The following is a 22,510-nucleotide window of genomic DNA, read 5'->3' as shown; positions in this document are numbered from 1 at the left end:
TCCCCTCTTAGGAACCGTCCTCCCTCTGCAACCAGTTTTATTTTTGACATGAGAGATTGCAACTCTTGATCAAGGTTAATATATGTTGAAGTTTAAAAAGTATCTAATGAATTATGAGTTCAATACATCCTCTTTAGCAGAAAGACAGATATTCCTTGCTCATTATCAGACAATCACTTATTCACAAACTTCGTGTGGGGCTAATAGTTTTCATTTACCATCTCATGGAAAACCCTTTTCGCTCCGCTTGGCCTTATCTCTCTCTAGGGGTATTTTAGTGATAGGTTCTATAGGAACTGGACGATCTTATTGGTCAAATACCTAGCGAAAAACTCCTATCTTCCTTTCATTACGGTATTTCTGAACAAGTTCCTGGATAAAAAGTTTCAAGGTTTTGACAAGCTGATAAGTGGAACATGTTAATCAAAATAGTATGACCAAATTATATCAAATAATAATAATAATAATAATAAAATAAAAAAACTTAAACGGTTAATCAAACTATTAATTAGTACACTGGTTAAAGTTTATTCCTATTTTATGAAGTTTTCTCTTTTGTAAACTAATATTCTTTCTCACACTTTGTGGTATGGGCTTAAGTTGGTAACTCATAAAACAATCTCAAACCAACAATATCTCTAACCTAATGATAATGATGCATGTGACACAAAATGCTTTTATGCATTATCCACGTCATATTTGCAATATTCTTTTCTAAATTTTGTTAGTAAAATTCTTTTGTCAAAAAACAATTTTTTAATCTGTCGTTTAGAAAAATGTTTTTCAATTTCATAACTACATACTCCATCGTTAATCTGTCGGTGAAATCAAGCATTAATATGTTGGAAACTCAATTACCCACGACATGATGGAGTATCCCGATGAACTGCCGCCAATAACTAGTTTAACCAACGGATTTTTGCCGAATTGTCAACCGTCCTCAACCGTAATACTAATTTGTTTTGCAGTGCTTTATAATTAAACGTTTAAATGAATATTAATTTCAGGTTGCATGTGATATAAATGTATATATTAATGGTAGGTTAGTTAAATAGTAAAAACATACGATAATAAATAATCTAATAAAAACGATCAAAGTAAAAAAAAATGGCATGACACCCTAGAGACAGGGGACGGAAGTAATTAGAATGAAATTGATATATTTATTTGAAACCTCATTCTTTAAAAAAACCATAATAGTTATGATGTAATTAAATCCAAGAGCTTTCATAACTCCAATTTGGATCGTCTATTGCTAGGTCCTTCTTAGCTACATAAAATCCGTCTGCTTTAACTAACTAATAACAATGCTCTGTACCCGACAAAAACTTATGTCCACAAAATCTTATAATGTAGCTACTATACAATGACACGGTTTTTTGTTTTGAACCCCAAGTGAAGTCGCAATAATACCTAGAACTGCCTGGACAAAAGTACCAATCGAAAGTAATCCCTGGAGATAGTTTACAGTGGTCACATACCGGTTGATGCCAAGGAGCATCATCTCGAATATGAGCTACAATGTCCTCATTTGGGAGGCCATTCTTCACAAACATATGCCAATCAGTAGTCAAAAGGCAATTTGATGAAGAATTAGTTGAACCTGCACAAGAAAATGTTGGAATGATGAAGAGAATGAATACGATAAAGAGATTAAGCATTGTAAGATTTTTTTAGAATAAAGAAGAACTCTTATTCTCAATTTATCAAATTTTATAGGGTAATCACACTTATTTCATTATGTATTATTAAACTCTTACCTTTGTATTAAATTGTCTTTCCAAGAATAAATCTTCGTAACTAATCATAAACCAAATTTATGAGCTAAAGGTCAAATAATGATTTCAAAATTAATGTATATGACATATTTCTTTGACCCAAATACAATACTTCTTTTGCATGTTCTTTTTTCCAACTTCATAACTAATTTTTGTTAGAAAAGTAAATAACTAATAAATGCTGAAGTGAAAATAGAAAAATGATTGATTTTTGTTAATCAACATCTTATCTCGCATAAATCTTTAATTATTACCTAAAATTAATAATAATTTATCAATTAACAAATAAAAATAAAGAAAAGTTATTGCTCTAGTCTTTTAATAAAACCCATTGACGCTAGACTGTCGCTATCTAGTAAAAAAATAATTAAAATCAGTTCCTAATCACCTAAGCAAGCTAGGGTAAGTAGGGTGTCGAACACAAGGAGTATGTGGTCAATATAAATCGTGCAAACAAGTTTCAACATTATGAAGTATATTTTAGTGATGATCACACAAGCAATTAAGTTGGTTTTAATAATAATTAATAAAATTCACAAATTCAAGCAATTAACAAAGATGAATCATCCCCGGGGTTCAAGAATGTAATTTAACAGTTTCTCATGCAACATAACCGATTAATTATCACATACTGACTAAAGACTGATTAACAAGTTAAACCTTAGGCACCAATAATCGCTAACACACGGCGCTGATTATCAAACGGCCACTGCCAGTGCGACTCAACTAAGGGAAATTGTGTGCTTCGTTGTATTCAATCTAGTCAAACAACGTTATGAGCAATTACTATAGCAACTAACAAACTAATCGTTCTGATCAACGTAAACCTAAACCGATTGAATGCACAACAATACTAAATATCAATACTCATAGATCAATCAACGATAATTACAAATTGTATGTTCTTGGTTACATTAAAAACTGAATAAAATACCAACTTTACATCCCGGGAATGAATCGAAGAAGACTAGTCAAGCATCGTCATCGATAGATCTTCAATTATGATGAGGAAGGCCATTAGGATTGATCAAGAGATGATTGGTAGCCCTGAAATTCATCCAAAATCGCCTAATAGCTGCTGGAAGTAGTCAATAATTGATTAGGGTTCGTAAAATAGAAGATATAGGTCAAAACATGATTTTTCCCGTTTTTTATGTCCATCGCGATGCGCGATGGCCATATGCCCATCTCATCGTGCATCGCGACCTAAGAAACCTCATATTTGGATTCCTCTCGTCGAGAAACCCAAAATTCATATATTATGGGCCCCGTAACTCATTTTCTAGCCCTGGATAAGCTCGTTTTGTCAACCCATCTTGTTCAGTTTTAACATCGGCTTGTGATTTCTCATCCATACTCTTCCCGAATCCTTGTAACACTTCCCAATACATCAAATCATGCTCCAGACTTCCAGTGATATCATTCTATGCTCGTACAGGTCTCCTATTTGGTATCTTTAAGGATCAATGACCAGAAATACAAAAGCACGTATGAAGTACCAAAGTTTTAACAGTACACTCAGTAAAACTAGATAATTAGTACATTAATATATATATACAAAATACCCGACCATCACCCATCAGGGCGTTATTCTTTGTTATCGTCAAAAGAATAGCGGGCGGCGGGCGCTAGTGAAAAAGTGAGGAAAAGGTATAGTGGGGTCCATGTGGTCTTGACCAATCTCTTTTTTTTCCCTTTTCACTATATTTTTTAATTTTAAGCGGCTTTTTTCCATTGCATGAATGTTATTGAAAAAAGCAATGAAGCCCCCTTATCTAAGTGCACAGACGTGACGCTAATGTGACGTAATGACGCCTTTAGGAGCTCTAGCCATAAAAGAGTATCTCTAAAACTCCTTATATTAATATGAAATAGTTAGATTCGTCCTTATATTATTGACATGGAGGGTTAAACATTTATATGATTAGATTTTTTTTGAACGACTAAATTTTTACAATGTATAGGATTTTAACTCATGACCTCTAATTTTACATCTTATCTTACCATCCTATACAAATAAGAATGACATTTGTATATGATTGGCAGGCCCGGCTCCGAGAAGGCAAAAATTATTTTGGGTTGAAGGCGAAAAATATTTTGGGCCTAAAGTAAATTAAGTATTTTGTTGGCTTTAAACAATTAAACTTTTAAATGGGCATACTTGGCTATGATTTTGGTTGTATAAAAAACATTTGTATAAAAATAAGCTTAAACCATGTATCAAATGAGACTAGAACCCACAACCTTTTGATTGAAAGTCATACCCTTTTACCACTAAGCCAGACTAGTTATTATGTAATTAAGTTTAACATTAAATATACATATTGGTTTTCATAAAAATACATTTAATAATTTTTTTTTAAAAAAATTTCGGGCCTAACGGGCTGTCGGGCAGGAGGCCGTCGACCATCCCGCCCTCCCTAAAGGCCGGCCCTGATGATCGGACGACTCAAATTATCTAATTAGCATAAAAGAAGAGTTTGGTGCCACAAAGTGGGCTCTTTTTGTTTTTGTATATGTATTAATTGTTTGGTAAGATAATACATGCATTGGTGTTGGCTTGGTGATTATGTTGGTAAAGGAAAATATTTGTGCCAGTTTGTAATCCAGGTTCAAGTCCCTAAAGTAGCACATCATTGTTTTATTTTTTCAATTGTGTTCTTTATGTTTTTGTGTATTTCATATCTGTACGACTTACTTTTGAAACCTAAAAGTAAAAGAAAGATATTGGTATTTAATTTATTTAGATATATAACTTTCAATGACAGCCATCAAACTTAAAATTCTTATCTGTGTAATTTAGTTAACGTGTTTTTCATTGTGTAAAATAGTATAAAGTGATGCCTAAGCTTAAGTTAATAAACTTATAAATTTTCAAAATAAATTTTTTGTGTGTTAGAATTTAAATATGCTGATATAAAATAAATTAATCCACATGGCAATAGGAAAAAGAAGGCAAATTGAGTTAACCAGTAATTTAAAAACTGTTTGTGCCTGTTTGTAACCCGGGTTCGAATCCCTGATGTAGCAAATTCATTTTTTAATTGTGTTATTTATGTTTTTGTGTATAGAATGGTTTATATTTCAACATTAACTTTGGTGTGGACCGGATAGTTGTGTTGTTAAGTGAAACCGATCGAGTTTGTGTACAATCATCGCATTTTGTTTAGTATCGGTACATTAACGAAAACCGATAGGATACCAATTTTGTTTTTATTTTTTTAGTTCAAGTATCGTAACGAACGTGACGAAGACTGGCCAAATTTGTGTAGACTCATCGCCTCAACGCTCGGGTATTAGCAAAGCCCGAGCTTTACTGACCGACGCTACCACCTCATTGGTCCAATTTTGTTTTTGTTTTAGTTCTGATGCCATAACGCACATAACCAAAACTGACTGAATTCGTGTCGACTGACCGCCTCAAAGCTGGACCAACAATGTTTAGGTTTTACCAATGTCAAACCCCAACCTACGACGAAAATGCTGGGGCGTGAGCTGATTGCTAGGTACTATCATGCAATATTTAAAATAATAATATCTATTATTCCAATTCAAATAATCAAACAAAATCAAATAACTAAAGTACAAAATTTCATAAATAACAAGTAAAACAAAGTTCAAATTTAAATTCTTGTATCTTCTTCTCTAGCATGCAACCTTAAGTTTCTTCAAACAATCTTGGTAATCATATCAGACGGTGACCTGCATATGCGTTAAAAATACAATAATTTTGTCAACACTAGGTTGAGTGAGTAAAACACCAGATGAGTGTATATATAATGAGTATAGTAAAATGTGCAAACTGTATCAAATGAGATAAGAAATTTAATCGAATAAGCAAGTAAATAAGTTGTCGATAAGCTCGATGCCACCGGGCGATGGCTACTATGACGGTAAATAAGCAAGTAAATAAGTTGTCGATAAGCTCGATGACAGATGAACTGGGCAATGGCTAGTACGACGGTATAAGCAAATAAGCATATAAGCATATAACATGTTAGACATAAATTGTTAAACACACATGACTAATAGTTGCAAGTTGAGTATTAAATAGTAATAAAATAATAAAATATTTAGAAACGCATATGTCCCTAAAACAATAATATTGAGTTAAAAGAGGAGAGTTTGACACACACCTTAGAAATTAAACAAAGCGGGAATGATTAGATAAGAAAACGGTAAACCACGGTCTTCGGAAACTACCAACGAGAAATCCTAAGTAACAATAATTGTGGAATAAATAACTATGATTTCAATAAATGAATCTAAAACCAGAAAGACGGTCGGGATTGATGATCGGGTGTGTTCTTGTGAAAGTTAAATTACAAAGATTTATTGTAGATTTTATTATCGGGTGCGTTCTTGCATTCAGAGAGGTCCATTATAATCACATTCATAGTATGATCATACGACCGTCGTAGTAGCCAAAACTCACTTCGCAAGGCAATGGTTTTACCAACACACTTAATTTCTCAATGGCTTTATTGATTATCTCACAAATGACAGTTTTGCATTTTTGTATTATGTTGTATTTAGATTTACTGATGTTTTACTCACTCTTCCTTGTTTTGACAAATCTACTCTATTTTATACGCAGTGCAGGTTTTGTTAGATTTGATTGCCAAGATAAAGATTTAGTAATGATTTTAAGTTAGAAGAAATTATCAAGACTTAATTTGAATTTATTTTGTTTTTATTTTTAAAGATGATGTACTTTGGTTGTTTGGAATATTTGGATAATTTAATTTAAATAAATATCTATTGTCACCTTTAATATTGCATGATAGTATGTTGTGTTCTGTGAGCAATTAGTTCGCGCCCCGACATTTTTGCCTTAGGTTGGGGTGTGACAGATTGGTATCAGAGCCGAATGTTTAAGATAGGTTGTTAGTGGTGCCTTAGTAACATGCTTAGGACCTCATGCGTGCTTATTTGATTACCTTATGTATTTTACTTATGTGTTTATAGCTTACCTAGTTATTTAATAAATTATTTGTTTATTTATATTATCTGGCACACACACAACTCCGAGGCTATGCCTCATTCTCAAAAAAAAAAAATTTAATTATTAATAAAAATTAATAGACTACTTTTCATTATTTGGGAAATTCTTTAAGAATTCCCTAATTTTGTTTTTACTCCTTCACCTTAAGACTAGGTAGTGTGTCAACACCTGTAGTAACTGGATGGGAGAGAGAACTGCCAGTCGGGCATTAACGAAACGGTTTTGAGAACCTAAGGTAAGACGATATTTTTACCTGGATGATAACCTGACCACAGTACCCGATCTTATAAGCCAAAAAAACAACCACCACCTACGTTAGTGTAAGGAAGTTGATAATTAATATATAAACTAGTTTTTAGACCCAGCCGCAAAATCATAGCCTATTATAGTTCATCTAGTAGTTCTAGCGAAAGACCGATTAGTGATTACACATGGCAGCAACTATGTTAAAAGATTCATCACTTTTAAAAAACCAACCATTGCATAACACCACACATTGCAATATAACAAAAGAACTACACAGTAACAACCCCCCCCCCCCCCCCCCTATTCATAATCCTTCAAAAATTAAAAGAAAAAAAGATAAACGGGTTTTTTAGAATGATTTATTGGGCGTCATTTGCAGCATTCGCTTTCCTCTAAATTATTATTGCATGAGCATTGGTTATGGCCCTATTGCCGTCTTTAGCCCTATGTCACTTGGCACCTGCATATGTAAACATAAAGAATTTCAGCAACTCAGGTCATAAAATACAAACTTTGGATCAATGGACAATTTAGGCCAGGTTCGTTACCCGATCATATCGAGTTCAGGTCATAACAACCCGATTTATGGACAAACATAAACTGACCAAATGTGTGCATGTCATTTTCAGAAAAAAGAAAAAAAGCATTAAAACATCACCGTTACTGTTTTCCCAAATATATCATGTCGAATACGTTAATTAATATAATATAAAATGTAGCACTTTAAAAGTCTTGTGATTAGCTACACCACAATGTGGTACACAATCAAGAAATGATTTGTCCAATATTACAACCCTGCTAAAATAACTAAACTAATTAACCTTAAACCTAAATCAACTAACACATACTATAACGATATCCACATAAAGACATTAATTACATAAACCCTTATATTTGTTCGGATGCAGTTACCAGGCAGTGATTAGCAGCATAAGTAGTAACCGCAAAAGTTCCCTACAGATCATCAATAGCAATCCACAAATAATGATTCCTTAAGGTGCAAAAAACAGCACACAAAATCAAATCCCAAAAACCATATGAAATTAGAATATGAAAGACTTTTACATGTAGGTAATAGCTGAGTGATTATAAATTTGAAGATAAAACCCTTTATCCGAACTCATTAAGGCTCCGATATGAAATCAATCGTAGCATAAATTTTAGAACGCATCATAGCCAACAAAGAAACGTATTGAAAGTATGAAAATATTATATAAGCATTTCATCAAACACCTTATAGACAGTATATTCTTAGCTGCAATTATGGTTGCTTGTTTCCAAGCAATACAGTTACCACCCTGAAGAGGTAGGTCCCAGCAGAGCCCAATTGGTTCCGCAAGACTCACCTTGAAGAGGGACGTCTGCGCAAGGACCAACTGGTTCCGCAGGACCAACCATGCTTAGAGATGAAGACCTTACACGCAGTACGCCAGCTGTTCCCGCAGGAAAAGCCTCCCAATTGTGAAGTACCCCGCCCGTTCCCGCAGCTGCGGATACATGCCATCAGGGAAGGCTACCCGCACTAACAGCAAGGCTACACGCATAAGGCACTAACTCAATAATTCAGTAATGTCACCTGAAGGAATGAGCAAGGCGGGAACACCCCCGCCCAAATGAGCCAGTCCGTACGCTTCTGGAAGGTCTTTTGTACTATACCTGCCAAGGTATGGACAAAATAGACAAGATCTGACCAGAGCGGCCCATGAACCAATCACAGGGTGACAGCTCACCGACAACAGTACGAGGAGCACGCTCTAGTACAAAATGTCACTATCAGCCGCTGCCTACTCACCAACCCTTGCGTGGCACGTACATAGCCTGCAGTTGGTGGAAAAGGAACAGTACACAGCCGGCCATGTCACTATCAGCCGCTGCCTACCCACCAACTACCAGCATGGCACGTGCGTAGCCCACAGTTGGTGGAAAAGGAATATTATACAGCTGGCTGTACCTGCTTGGAAACCTACCTTCGGCTATAAATACTCCAACACCTTGGAACGGTATCATTATCTTGTATCTTATCTTCTCTAGCAATCTCTCTTTATATACACTTATATGCAGAGCAATCTAGTCTGATTCTCACGCCGGAGGGTGGTCACAAGGAGGAACCCCCCCTTCTCAGTGACAAGCTCACGGTGTCTGTTTTGCAGGTCATCAGAATAACCATCTCTGCCGGACCTAACCCTCGTGGGAAACATTACTTAACCCCCAGATTATCCATAATCTGCCCGGGGTCACTTATTGTTTCTTCATTGGCGCCATCCGTGCATAAAACCTAGAACTAATTCTCAGTTTTTTTAAAAAACCTCTGAAAAGATGGTTAACGTTACTCCTGTCCCAAGGCCAGTGAGTGACCAAGAAACCCCGGTAACCACAACCCCAGCTACTGGGGGGAACACCGGCGGTTACACAAATTTTACGAACACTACCACGGTTACCCAAGCCGGGGCAAGTGCAGTAAACAATCTTTCACTGGGACTCACCGATGCCCAGTTGGAGAAGCAGACGAGGCTCCCCCGCCAAACCCTCGATCAAGTTAAGGCGTGGGCCGAAGCACGTCAGAAGGAATTCCAAGCTGAGTTGGATGAACGCTTGCGTTCACTCCAACAGGCTGACGAATTCGGAAGCACTCGACAACAGCTCAACATAAGCAGTGAGTGCGAGTACTCGGACGATGATCGGGAGGAATCCGACACCGACGCAAACCCTCGCCATAGGGCGAAAGGGAAGCGTAAGGAAACGGACTTCCAACCAAGAAGGAATTTCTGAGAAACCTTCAAACCAAGGACCGCGGGGGGAAACCCACGTGACTTCTCCAAAACCTTTAGACCAACTGTTGCAAATGCGGGAACGTCCAAGTTTGCAAGGGACATTGCGGAAGCAATCGCCCCGAAAAGTGCCAAACAAATGTCCAACATAGGCACTTATGATGGTATGTCCGACCCAGACGATCACTTGAACAGATTAATAGCGGGGGCAACCGTCAGCAACTGGACGGAACCCACGTGGTGTTATATGTTCCAGATGACGCTGGTTGGAGAGGCCAGGGCGTGGTTTGATCGTTTACCGGTCCACCACATCTATGATTGGGCGGACTTTCAACACAAGTTCAGCCAACATTTCAGTCAACAGAGGAAATATACTGAAGAGCAGTGGACGATCCTCAACTGCGTCAGAGAGAAGGATGAATCTTTACTAGACTTCATCACGCGCTTCAACTCCAAAAAGCTGAGTCTGGGCACCATAAGCGAAGATCTTGTTCGCAGCCGCTTTCATCCAGGGCGCCAAATACCCAGAGCTTATCCGCACGTTGACGGGTAAGGACGGCATGCCATCCACATGGGATGCCATCATGACGGCGGCCAAGCGCTTTGCCGAAACGGAGAAGCAACTGGGTAAGGATCTTCCCCAGAATACACACCTCTACACGCAGAGGACTAGAGAAAACAACGTTCGGACCGCTCGGCAAAACAAAAAGAGGAAGCTAGGTATTTGGCAGTCAAGGGTAAACTTTGACACCTCATCCAGCTCTCGCCCTCTAGTGGGCGGAAGGGATAACACGCACCCATCAAGCCGAAAACACCGATGGACGCCACTCACCAAAAGCGTCACGGAAATATTTGCCACCGAAAAACTCCCATGGCCAAAAGCTCCAATGATCCGGCAGCGACCTAATGCGGATCAGAGCAAATCCTGTGACTTCCACGGGACAAAGGGTCACAGCACTGAGGAGTGTACATCCTTGAAGGATATTGTTGAAACATTCGTCAAGGATGGAAGACTTACACACCTTGTGGCATCAATCAAGAATGGAGGGAGGAATGATAAACGATACAAAGGCAACGGACGAAAGCCCGTTGACATCAGCATCCACATGGTTCATAGTAACATCAGAGGAAGAAAAAAACGAATGACAAAACCATGCGCGTGGAAGGAAGCTGAGGTGCGCTTCCCGCGAGTGCCAGGAGGACCCAGCAAAGAAGGCCCTATCGTCATCAAAAGCCAGCTGGGGCACTACATCACTTCCCGCACTCTTGCTGACAACGGCGCCTCGTCAACGGTGATGTATAGGCAGTTCTTCGACAAGCTAGACGACGAAGACAAGGAACGCCTGGAAACGGTCTGCGCCTCGATGGAAGGGTTCGACGGCAGCACAAATACCCCCTGGGTATCCTATCTTTCCCCGTCATTCTCACGGACGGGAAACACTCCCGCACAGAAGATGTGGACTTTGTCGTGATGAGGAAGCCACACCACACGTACGACATTCTCTTCGGGAGAGACGGGATGGCAAGATTCAATGCCGTGGTATCTTCAGTCCACGGCATGATGGGATGGCCAACAGCTGAGGGTGTAGCGATGATCACCGGCATTCCCCAGGTATGCATCGCATCTGTCTCATCTAAACCCAAAACAAAGATGGCTAAACCAACCATCACCGAACCGGAAGAATGGGCCTTCAATGGCAAATACCCTGACCAGGCCGTTACCATTGGCCCAACAGTCATTGATCCTACGCGCACCTTACTCAAACGCTTACTACTGAAAAACGCTGACATCTTCGCATGGACACCTGCTGACATGACTGGGGTACCTCGAAGTAAGGCAGAGCATAAGCTCAAGTGTGACCCGGCTTTTACGCCAGTCATACAAAAGCGCAGAGTAATGGGGGCGGAACAAGCTAACGCGTGTAGAACCCAAGTCAAGGAACTCCTTGACGCAGGCATCGTACGCGTTAGCAGATATCAAACATGGGTTGCAAATCCCGTTATGGTACTGAAGAATAACAAACAATGGCGCATGTGCATAGACTTCAAAGACTTAAACAAAGCATGCCTCAAAGATTGTTATCCGTTACCCGAAATTGATCTTAAGGTAGATTCGTTAGCACCGTTTCGCCTTAAATGCTTCCTGGATGCGTATAAGGGGTACCATCAAATCCACATGGCCGTTGATGATCAGGACAAAACCGCTTTTCGGACGCCCGATGGCACATTTTGTTATCAAATGATGCCATTCGGACTTAAGAATGCCGGGTCCACGTACCAACGCCTGATGGACAAAGAGTTTCATGCCCAAATTGGGAGAAACTTGGAAGTCTACATGGATGACTTGGTCATCAAAAGCCCTGACGCGGAAGCGATGTTGAAGGACATCGAAGAAACTTTCAACACGCTCAGGAAGATAAACATGAAGCTCAATCCGAGCAAGTGTTCCTTTGGGATGGAAGAAGGGAAGTTCTTATGAGTCATCGTTACTAAAGATGGCTTCAGAGCGAACCCTGAAAAGGTCGAAGCCATTATCAAAATGGAATCACCGACTACCATCAAGCAAGCTCAGACACTGAATGGACGACTAGTCGCACTTAACCGCTTTTTGGCAAACCATGCGGATAAGTCGTTTCCATTCGTGTCAACATTGAGAAACTGCTTAAAGAAAACGCACTTCCGCTGGACACCAGAAGCGGAAGCAGCTTTTCAGGAGATTCGGTCACGCTTGATCGAACTCCCAACGCTCACAGCACCAGAAGCGGGGGAGGAATTAATCCTATACCTTTCCGCCACAGATAGAGCAACCGGAGCAGTCCTGCTAGTAGAACGAAAAGGCATCCAGATGCCAATCTACTATGTTAGCCGTGTCCTAACAGACGTAGAAACCCGGTACTCTACCCTGGCAAAATTAGTCTTAGCACTTGTACAGACTTCACGCAGGCTAAGACGATATTTCCAAGGTCACCCAATCACCGTTCTCACCAACTTCAAACTTGCAAACGTTCTAGGCAAACCCGAATTGTCGGGACGCCTAGCCAAATGGGCAATAGAATTGGGAGAATACGCGATAAAGTACAAGCCAAGACCAGCCATAAAAGGCCAGGTCTTGGCCGACTTTATTGCAGAAGTCCCCGCTTCGCGGGAGAAAGAGTGCCAGGAGGAGGCTCAACCCTTCCCAGCACAGGACATCCAGGAGGTCTGGCGACTCTACACTGATGGAGCAGCCAGCAACGAGGGTTCAGGCGCAGGGTTGAAACTTACCAACCCAGCAGGTCAAGAATATACTTACGCTATTCGACTGGATTTTCCAAGTACGAATAACGAAGCGGAGTATGAAGCATTCTTGGCCGGGCTGAGAATTGCGCATAAAATGGGAGTGAAAAACTTGGAAGCCCACGTGGATTCCATGTTAGTAGCCAACCAAATAAACGGGACGTACACGGCCGTGAACGACACAATGGCCCTGTACCTCGCACAAGCAAAGACCCTTATGCGCGATTTTAGCGATTGTAAAGTCATACACGTCAAACGTAGCGAAAACAAATCTGCGAATGTGTTAAGCAAGCTTGCATCGTTAGCCTTCACCCACTTGGGAAAGGATATCCGCATTGAACTCCTTGGAGCACCATCAGTCCCGCACAAGGAAATCTGTGTCATCCAAACCGGCACAGAAACATGGATGACACCAATAATAAATTACCTTGCGGCGGGTATACTACCAGAGTCAAAAACACAGGCAAGAAAAATACGTTGTAAAGCACTGAACTATCAACTCATCGATGATGTCCTTTATAGACGTAACTTTCTTGGCCCACTCCTAAGATGCGTGGACAACCAAGATGCTGACTACCTCCTAAGGGAAGTACACGAGGGCATCTGTGGAGTACACGCAGGTCCACGCGCTGTTGTAGCTAAGCTTAACAATGCGGGATACTTTTGGCCGGGGATGCATACGGATGCGCTGGCATACATCAGAAAATGTAGGTCTTGCCAGCTCTACGCACCCAACACGCATCGCCCGAAGAATGAACTTGTTCCAGTCACCTCTTCATGGCCATTCCAGAAGTGGGCCATCGATGTGACAGGCCCATTTCCCACAGCAGCAAGAAACGTTCAATTCCTAGTGGTAGCCATCGACTACTTCACCAAGTGGATAGAAGCAAAACCCTTAGCCCAAACAACCGCAAAACATATCAAAAAATTTATTTGGGAATTTATTATTTGTCGTTTTGGACTTCCACAGACTTTGGTGAGCGACAACGGCACCAAATTTGCTGACAAGAAGCTACAAGAGTGGCTGGAAGAACTTTAAATCACCCACACCTTTACCTCAGTGGCGCACCCGCAGGGTAATGGTGAGGTGGAAAGAGCAAATAAAAGCATCGTCGACGGCATAAAGAAAAGACTCTTGGAACACAAATCCGGCTGGGTGGACGAAGTCCCACATGTTCTTTGGGCAAACAGAACGCTGAAAAATGCCAGTACGGGAGAAACCCCGTTCAGCCTCACTTATGGCACTGAAGCCATGGTCCCGGTCGAAATTGGTTTACCCTCACCAAGGGTCTTGATTTAGCCAGAAGACAATGATGCAGAAAGACGGTTAGACCTTATGCTAACCGAAGAACGCAGAGACTTAGCCGCAGTGCGTGAAGAGAACTACAAGCGACAAATGCAAAAGTACTACAACACGCGGGTAAAACTCTGCAACTTCAATGTAGGAGACTACATATTGCGTAACAACGAGGCTTCTAACCAAGAGCGCCCAGGAAAGCTGGCCCCGGTCTGGGAAGGACCATACATTATCAAAGAAGTTTTGGGAAAGAGCGCATACCGGCTTGAAAGGCTCGATGGCACTCCCATCCCAAGAACATGGAACGGAGCTCAATTACGCAAATGTTACATGTAGATCAATTCCAAACTTGTAAAGAAAAGGCCTAGAGCCACTTCTAATGGAAATGATTCTCCTTTGTCACATTGTGTTGATAGCCTTACCTTTATACTTATGAACTTTCCACACTGATGTGCCGGTATTCACCGCATAAATATGGGAAGAAGTAAGTCGTTGCGTGTGGAAAGCGGCAAAACCCGCATAAACACATAAAACAGTAAAAATTTCTAAGGGAAAGATAAGGAAAACCTTCACGCAAGTCAGTTATAGGTGAAGTTTGGTCATCCTACTAAATGCAAGTGACGGTCCTACCCGCACAATCATGATAGAGGAAACTGAACATTAACCTATTAACAACCGCGCGTCGAAAGGTTAACTTATTCAAAACACTTAGAAAATTTATAAGGAAAAGATGAGGAAAACCTCCACGCAGGTCAGATATAGGAAAAGTTTAGCCATCCCACTAAGTGAAAGTGACGGTCTTACCCGCACAATCACGAAAGAGGAAGCAGAACTTTAACCTATTATCTACCACGTGGAAATGTTAACTTATCCAAAGTACTTAGGAAATTGCCAAGTTAAACTAGAATATGCATGAGCAAAACATATAAGGTTTACAAGGCAAAGCATTAACAAAAGATTTATATTCCATCAAAATTCAAATATTACAAGAATTGCTGGGCACATACCCGCGTACAAGAATATAAATCTATACAAAAATGAAAATCTACTCTAACGGTGGAAAGGGATCTAAAGGATCAAGCTTCAGGATTACTCCCACTTGGACCCGCACCATCAGTAGAGCGTGGCGGTTCAAGGAAAGCCTTGAGAAGAGTTAGCCCATCATCAGCAGCACTAATCTCGTTCACCTTCTCCACCACCGGATGCGGGAATGCAGCATACTGATTCACTGCTTGGTCATAAGCAGCTTCAGTGTCCACATCGTAAAGAAGGAAGTTGGAAGGCGGGATGCCTTGTTCAACAAACCCTAGACCAAGCAGGAAGCCAGCCTTTTCCCCATCCTCATGAGAAGCGTTGAGGGCTGCGCTCATCGCATCGTCATATGATGTGTTCGTGAAGACCCGATGCACAACCTATAAAACAGAAGTATATCAAAAACTCTTCTAAGTGTAAGGAAAAGCGTAAAGAAATTGTGAAACTGCGCATACCTGTGACAGCGCTTCTCGAAGAAGCCATTCCTTGGTAACCAGAGCCTCCTGGAGGGCAGCTTGAGCTTCATTACGGGCGCGTTCGGCTTCGTTCTTTGTAAGGTTGGCAAGCAACACATCTTTGGCTGCAGCCTCTTCGACGCCCTTTAGCTTACGCTCAGTGTGGTCAAGCACCCTAAGATCTCTTGGAGCTTCTTGGCATCTTCCATGGCCAAGGCATCATGAGCCTGCTGGAGCCTCACTAATTTGGCTTTAAGTTCCTCATTCTCGATGCGTAGAGGCTCAGCAACAGCTTCAGCCTTGGTGGCCCTCTCGGTTGCGTTCCGTGCAGTTTCCTTGGCCAGCCGAAGCTGTTCGTTAACAGCATGGGCAGCCTTGGAACGGGCCTCGAGCCGGGCCTGAACTTCAACCTCGAGGGCCTTGAAGGCCTTCTCCTTTTCCGCAGCAACGGCGGCAAGCTTCGCATTCTCCTCTCGGATAGCCCGCGCCTGAGCCACTTCAAGGCTACGCGCCTTCTTTAACTTGTCGTTTTCACGACAAAGTAGCTCGACGCGCGGCTGCATCCGGGCGAGGAGGATTCGGAGCTCGTTGGACAGCCTACCTTCCTGGTAGCTGGCCATGGCCTCCCCCAGCGCACCGCTTGGGGCGGCGTGACGCGCCCATTCGACGCACTCGTTAGCAGTCCGGAGGGTCGTTCCCCGGCGGATATTCCACCGAGGAGCGTACACCTCGTTGGAATTACGAACTACAATAAAACAAAAACAGTTAAGAGAGAGAAATGATGAAAGGGATATATGCCAAAATAACCCTACGCACCTGTAGGGTCGACAACAGGCCGATAGCCACCAAACCCATCACCTGAACCTAAGAGATATCCATCCAAAAGGTCAAGGAGACGGGAAGGAGGCAAGGATTGGCTAGACGCCCCAACCCCAAACGTACCTGAAGGACTGGCCGTAGTCGCAGGCGCCGGAGGAGGCATGGTGGAGGCTGCCGCGGTGGAAACCAACGGAGGTGAACTCACCGGAGGTGAACTCACAACCGTGGCCGCGGCTACGGAAGAACCCGCAAGAGAAATCACCGCCGGCTCAGTGATGGATTCTGTGAAAATGGCACTGACAGCCGGCGGGGATAATGTTACAGCTGGAACAGTTGGCTCAACGGGATGAGCAACTAAACCAGTACTGCAAGCAGGCGTAGCCGCCTGGGTCATCGCCTCGGGTAGGTTGACCAAACCTACCTTCATGGGTCCAGAGATGCTCCCTCCCGCTTCACTCTGGAATACTGTAGCATCTACGCCTGCACGAAGACAAGATATATAAGTATAATAGCGGAAAGATATGAAAAAGTTATGTACACTTACGGGTCCTTTTGAGCTTGAAGGTGCGAACAGGCGGGGACGAACCCGATGGAGCCGGTCTCTTCGTACCGGTCACCGTCGTCGTCCTGGGCTGCTCGGAGGTGACAGCCGTTTCAACCTCCGGAGCAGTGGTCTCAACACCACCTGGGTTCCCCGCCGCTTCTTCACTCTCGGTCTCCGACTCAGACCGGTTCCCCTGATCGGCAGTGGAGGCAACCTTCGCCTTACCCTTCCCGCCGGCAGCCTTCTTCTTCCGCGCAAGGAAAGGACCATCTGCGGATTCCTCATCAGAAGATGACAAGATTAGAGGAATTCCAGCAGAGGTTTGAGCATTGAGAGGGCGAGGGTTAAATAGTCTTTTACCTGGCCGCGTGGCGCTCAGTATCTCGTGGCCTGGCGGGTAGGCCTCCACAAACCGATCCGCCGTCTGTTCGAGGATGGGCAACTCGTTCTCGTCAAGAGCACGAGTACCCAGCCGAGCGGGACCACCAGCTTCCCGCGGATGCAAGAGCGACTGCAAGTCATTCCCCTCTGAAATAAAAAGAGTTAGAATAAAACCCTAAATCAACAAAGAAGACGGAGCATACCGTAAGGGATAAAGTTCAAACCGTATTCAAGGACGATGGGAATCTGGGGCGCTTCCGCCTCAGCATCCTTCCACACCCGGCTCATACCGAGCATCACCATCCCGGATTCCGCAAAGCGGTAAACCGGAGACTGGATCCGGGAAATCTTGGCAAACCATTCCGCCTCCTGGTAGTTGGAGGCGTGAAGGCTGGGGAGTGCTCTTCCGTTCTTGAATGTCATCGCAATAGGGACGACACGGGCAGAGATGTAAAAGAACTCCCGCTTCCAAGACCGAAGACAGCGCTTGGTAGCGCAGATCTTCAAACCCTTGATCCGGGTGACCAGGGTGTACCAGCCTTTGATGCACCTCCAGGAGTAGAAGGTCATCAGGCGGTCAACATGGGACTCCACGCCAAGAATGAGGCACACCCATTCAAAATGGCGGATCTTGGCGATAGCCATTGGGTGTACCTCCGTCAGGTGTACACCGTGTCTCTCCAAGACACGGTATACAAACTTCGTCAATGGGAACCTGAGATTCCCATAGACGAAGAAGGCGGCATATACCCCTATTTTGCCCTTGGGGGCATCATACACGGTCTGGTGAGGCTCAGGAAACTCAGGCTCGAATGGCTCGAGCATGAACTTCCTGATGATGTACTGGTAAAGCTCGATGGGAAGAGCACACTGGCATTCGCCAGCAGTGCTCTTAACGTCCTTATCAGACGTAGACGTCGGGTTCTCGACGTACACGTCAGACTCTTCGGCGGTAGCTTCAAGATCGTGAGCAGAAGACATGTTTTAGAAGTAAAGAAGGAACGATTTCAGGAGAATGCTCGACAAAGCTTAGAGTATTTGTCGGAAATCGTTTAGAAGAAGAAGAGAGAAGTGAAAGTGTGTATTAAGATGAACCCTCTCCCCTTTTATATACTCATCGCAATGAATGCGATGAATTTAATGCGGAGGAGAGAGAAAAGCGCTTGTGCAATGAAACTATGACACGTGGAAAAAGCAAGCTGGCAACAGCTGTTGACAGGACGCGCGCCGTAAAATCCGCACCCACGCGCCCGAAAACTCGCGCCCACGCGCCTGAAAAAGCGTCTGGAATGACCACATACTGTCACGTCATCATAACTTCCTGCACGTCCTGAAACTGTCAGAAGAAACCGTCGGACGCTAACGTCCCTTCAACAGTTTGGACTGTTCTTATCCTTTCACCAACTCTTCGAGTTTCAAAGAAATTCAAAAAGATTCAAAGATTCAAAAATAAGAGGGAATATACCCCCTTACCTTGGTATCCAAGAAACCGTAAGACAAGTGCGGGTACAGTGTCAAGGCGAAACCCTTCACATACCTAGCACCTGCAGGGAATTGAAGCCAAGAATACCTTGGTATCCAAGAAACCGTAAGACAAGTGTAGGTACAGTGTCAAGGCGAAACCCTTCACATACCTAGCACCTGCAGGGAATTGAAGCCAAGAATACCTTGGAAGTAAAGAAACTATAAGACGAGTGCGGGTACAGTGTCAAGGCGAAACCCTTCACATACTTAGCACTTGCAGGGAATTGAAACCAAGAAGGATCTTCTGGACCGTGCTTGCGGAAAGAGAAATAGCACCTCCGCATAGCGGGAACGTTGAGAACTACCTTGTTTGAAACTTCAAGGCGGAATTGGTGGTTTAACATAACTGATCACTATGTCCGAAACTACCAAAATCTCGTGAAGAATCTATGTAAGTGAAACTCAACGCTCCCGATGTGCGAAGGGGTTAAACGCATACCCGCATCACAACCAAAGATCAGGCAGAAAAGTCGGGAATTTCTGCAAGTGACATTAGGAAAACCGCGGGAAGAATCCCCACGGAAAACCTTAAAACTAAAAACCCTTTTCAAAACCCCTTGCTTAAGTCCAAAAGTTCACCTCACTTATTAACAATTTATGAGAAGAACATTGGACTGGGGGGACTTGAAGAGGTAGGTCCCAGCAGAGCCCAGTTGGACCCGCAAGACTCACATTGAAGAGGGACGTCTGCGCAAGGACCAACTGGTTCCGCAGGACCAACCATGCTCAGAGATGAAGACCTTACGCGCAGTACGCCAGCTGTTCCCGCAGGAAAAGCCTCCCAATGGTGAAGTACCCCGCCTGTTCCCGCAGCTGCGGATACAAGCCATCAGGGAAGGCTACCCGCACTAACAGCAAGGCTACACGCATAAGGCAATAACTCAATAATTCAGTAATGTCACCTGAAGGAATGAGCAAGGCGGGAACACTCCCGCCCAAATGAGCCAGTCCGTACGCTTCTGGAAGGTCTTTTGTACTATACCTGCCAAGGTATGGACAAAATAGACAAGATCTGACCAGAGCGGCCCATGAACCAATCACAGGGTGACAGCTCACCAACAACAGTACGAGGAGCACGCTCTAGTACAAAATGTCACTATCAGCCGCTGCCTACTCACCAACCCTTGCGTGGCACGTACATAGCCTGCAGTTGGTGGAAAAGGAACAGTACACAGTCGGCCATGTCACTATCAGCCGCTGCCTACCCACCAACTACCAGCATGGCACGTGCGTAGCCCACAGTTGGTGGAGAAGGAATATTATACAGCTGGCTGTACCTTCTTGGAAACCTACCTTCGGCTATAAATACTCCAACACCTTGGAACGGTATCATTATCTTGTATCTTATCTTCTCTAGCAATCTCTCTTTATATACACTTATATTCAGAGCAATCTAGTCTGATTCTCACGCCGGAGGGTGGTCACAAGGAGGAACCCCCCCTTCTCAGTGACAAGCTCACAGTGTCTGTTTTGCAGGTCATCAGAATAACCATCTCTGCCGGACCTAACCCTCGTGGGAAACATTACTTAACCCCCAGATTATCCATAATCTGCTCGGGGTCACTTAGTGTTTCTTCACACCCCAAGAGTCGGTCATCCTCATCACCGGTGTAGCATAGTTGTCAAAGCATTGCATCAAACACGTTATGTGCATCGTAATAAGATGACAAATGTTCAAGACAGAGGCTCGGAAAACCATCATAGCCTTTCTAAGGCCCAAACGGACTAATATGCATTTAATCGAACACCTCATGTGCACCATCTAAGGTCACAATAGAGGCAACACACTGCACGTTGTAAGTCCGCCGCCTCCATAGATGACCAAAGCCACCAGCAACAGCGGAGAAAACACTCCACTTTCCCTATATTTCTTTCTAAAAAACGAAAGAAATAGGTACATGCAAAAAAACAAACCTGATTCGAAAACATATATACCGAAATCAAAGCAGAGATTGATTATAATGGAAGTTGGCGTAACATCCACAGGCAAATGGACCGAGCGTCGGACTACCGCCGCCGCCAGCCACCACATACGGCCTAAAACAACAGCCGACAATGACGATCCACCATTACCTACTTCCGAAGGCCCTAAAAGTTGGGACAAAACCCCACATCCATAACCACAGAGAAAAGGCGAAGGTCCACCATCACTATTGACCACATCCACCATCGCCGTCGCCAAGGATTCCAAAATGGAATCCGGCAACGGCCACCACCGTCACCAAAAACGGCCTAAACGGCCGCCGGCAACGACGTTCATATAGTGGGATGTGGCTACGACGGTGGAGAACACCCGGTGGGCTACGGTTGTAAAGAGGCGGAAGAGAGAGAGTATGGAATATCAATTATTAAGAAAGAGCAACAGGTGGAAAACACATAGAACACGTGTGAGTTTCTAAACACATCCTAATATGTACAATACTAAAAAGCAAGTAGTACAACATTTTATGCACTGGTCAATACATAAGCAGCTAAAGAATAATGTACAACAGGATAAGCCAGAGGTACAACAGATAATGCATCAAGAAGTTGTCTTTTAATATATATATATATATATATAATAATATAACAGAATAGATGTGTGTAATGAATGTACATTGAATATTTTTTAATTACGGTTTGACTTTAAGCTCATTAATGTTCTTTGTTTTTTAAGAATATTAAAAGTGATCTGTTACGAAGATAACTCTTTAATTTTAGATGATGTAATGAGTGTAATTGGTATAAATTGAGAATAAGCGTCCTTTTATTATTATTATTATTATTATTATAAAAAACTTCACAATGCCTAATTTCTTCGTCACCTTCTTCGTCTCAACATTTCCTTCATCACAGAGTTGCTTTTTGACTCCTGATAGGCATATGTTGGTGAAAAATGGCCTCCCAAATGAGGACATCGTAGCTCATATTCGAGATGATTCTCCTTGGGTTAGACCAGTATGTGATCATTGTAAACCATCTCCAGAGAATACTTTCGATTGTCCGGGTGGTGAAAGGTATTATGGCGACTTATTATTATTATTATTATTATTATTATTATTATTATTATCTATTATTATTATTATTATTATTATTATGTTCAAAAAAGGATATAAAATGATTTGAAAGGAAAGATAACTGAAATATTATTATTATTATTATTATTATTATTATTATTATTATTATTATTATCTAGCAACACTTAGATTATGTTCCGTTTCTTCTATCAATTGATTTTGAAAATAGCTGTGACCTAACGCTCCTAAATTTTCAAAAACCTAGATAATTAATTGAGTTATATACTTGCAACTGCAAATTAATTGATCATGTGAAACCTATCAGACAATGTTATGTTAGTACAATTTGGTGTTTTTGGTTTGATTAATAGGTTAGACGTTTATATACA

General features: G+C 42.4%; 1 long non-coding RNA gene across 1 annotated transcript; it reads right to left on the bottom strand.

Annotated features, from left to right (window-relative positions):
* Positions 1-7,162: 7,162 nt before the first annotated feature.
* Positions 7,163-21,449, bottom strand: LOC143615167 (uncharacterized). The gene is made up of 3 exons (XR_013150423.1): positions 21,193-21,449; positions 7,942-8,020; positions 7,163-7,489 (listed from the first exon to the last, which is right to left on the bottom strand). It is a non-coding gene; the product is annotated as an uncharacterized LOC143615167 (long non-coding RNA).
* Positions 21,450-22,510: the final 1,061 nt, after the last annotated feature.

The sequence above is a fragment of the Bidens hawaiensis genome, unplaced genomic scaffold (genome assembly GCF_021521415.1).
Source record: "Bidens hawaiensis isolate Kalapana, Puna unplaced genomic scaffold, B.hawaiensis_p1.1 tig00041925_1, whole genome shotgun sequence".
Classification (NCBI taxonomy): domain Eukaryota; kingdom Viridiplantae; phylum Streptophyta; class Magnoliopsida; order Asterales; family Asteraceae; genus Bidens; species Bidens hawaiensis.
This window is presented reverse-complemented; position numbering and strand designations above follow the sequence as displayed.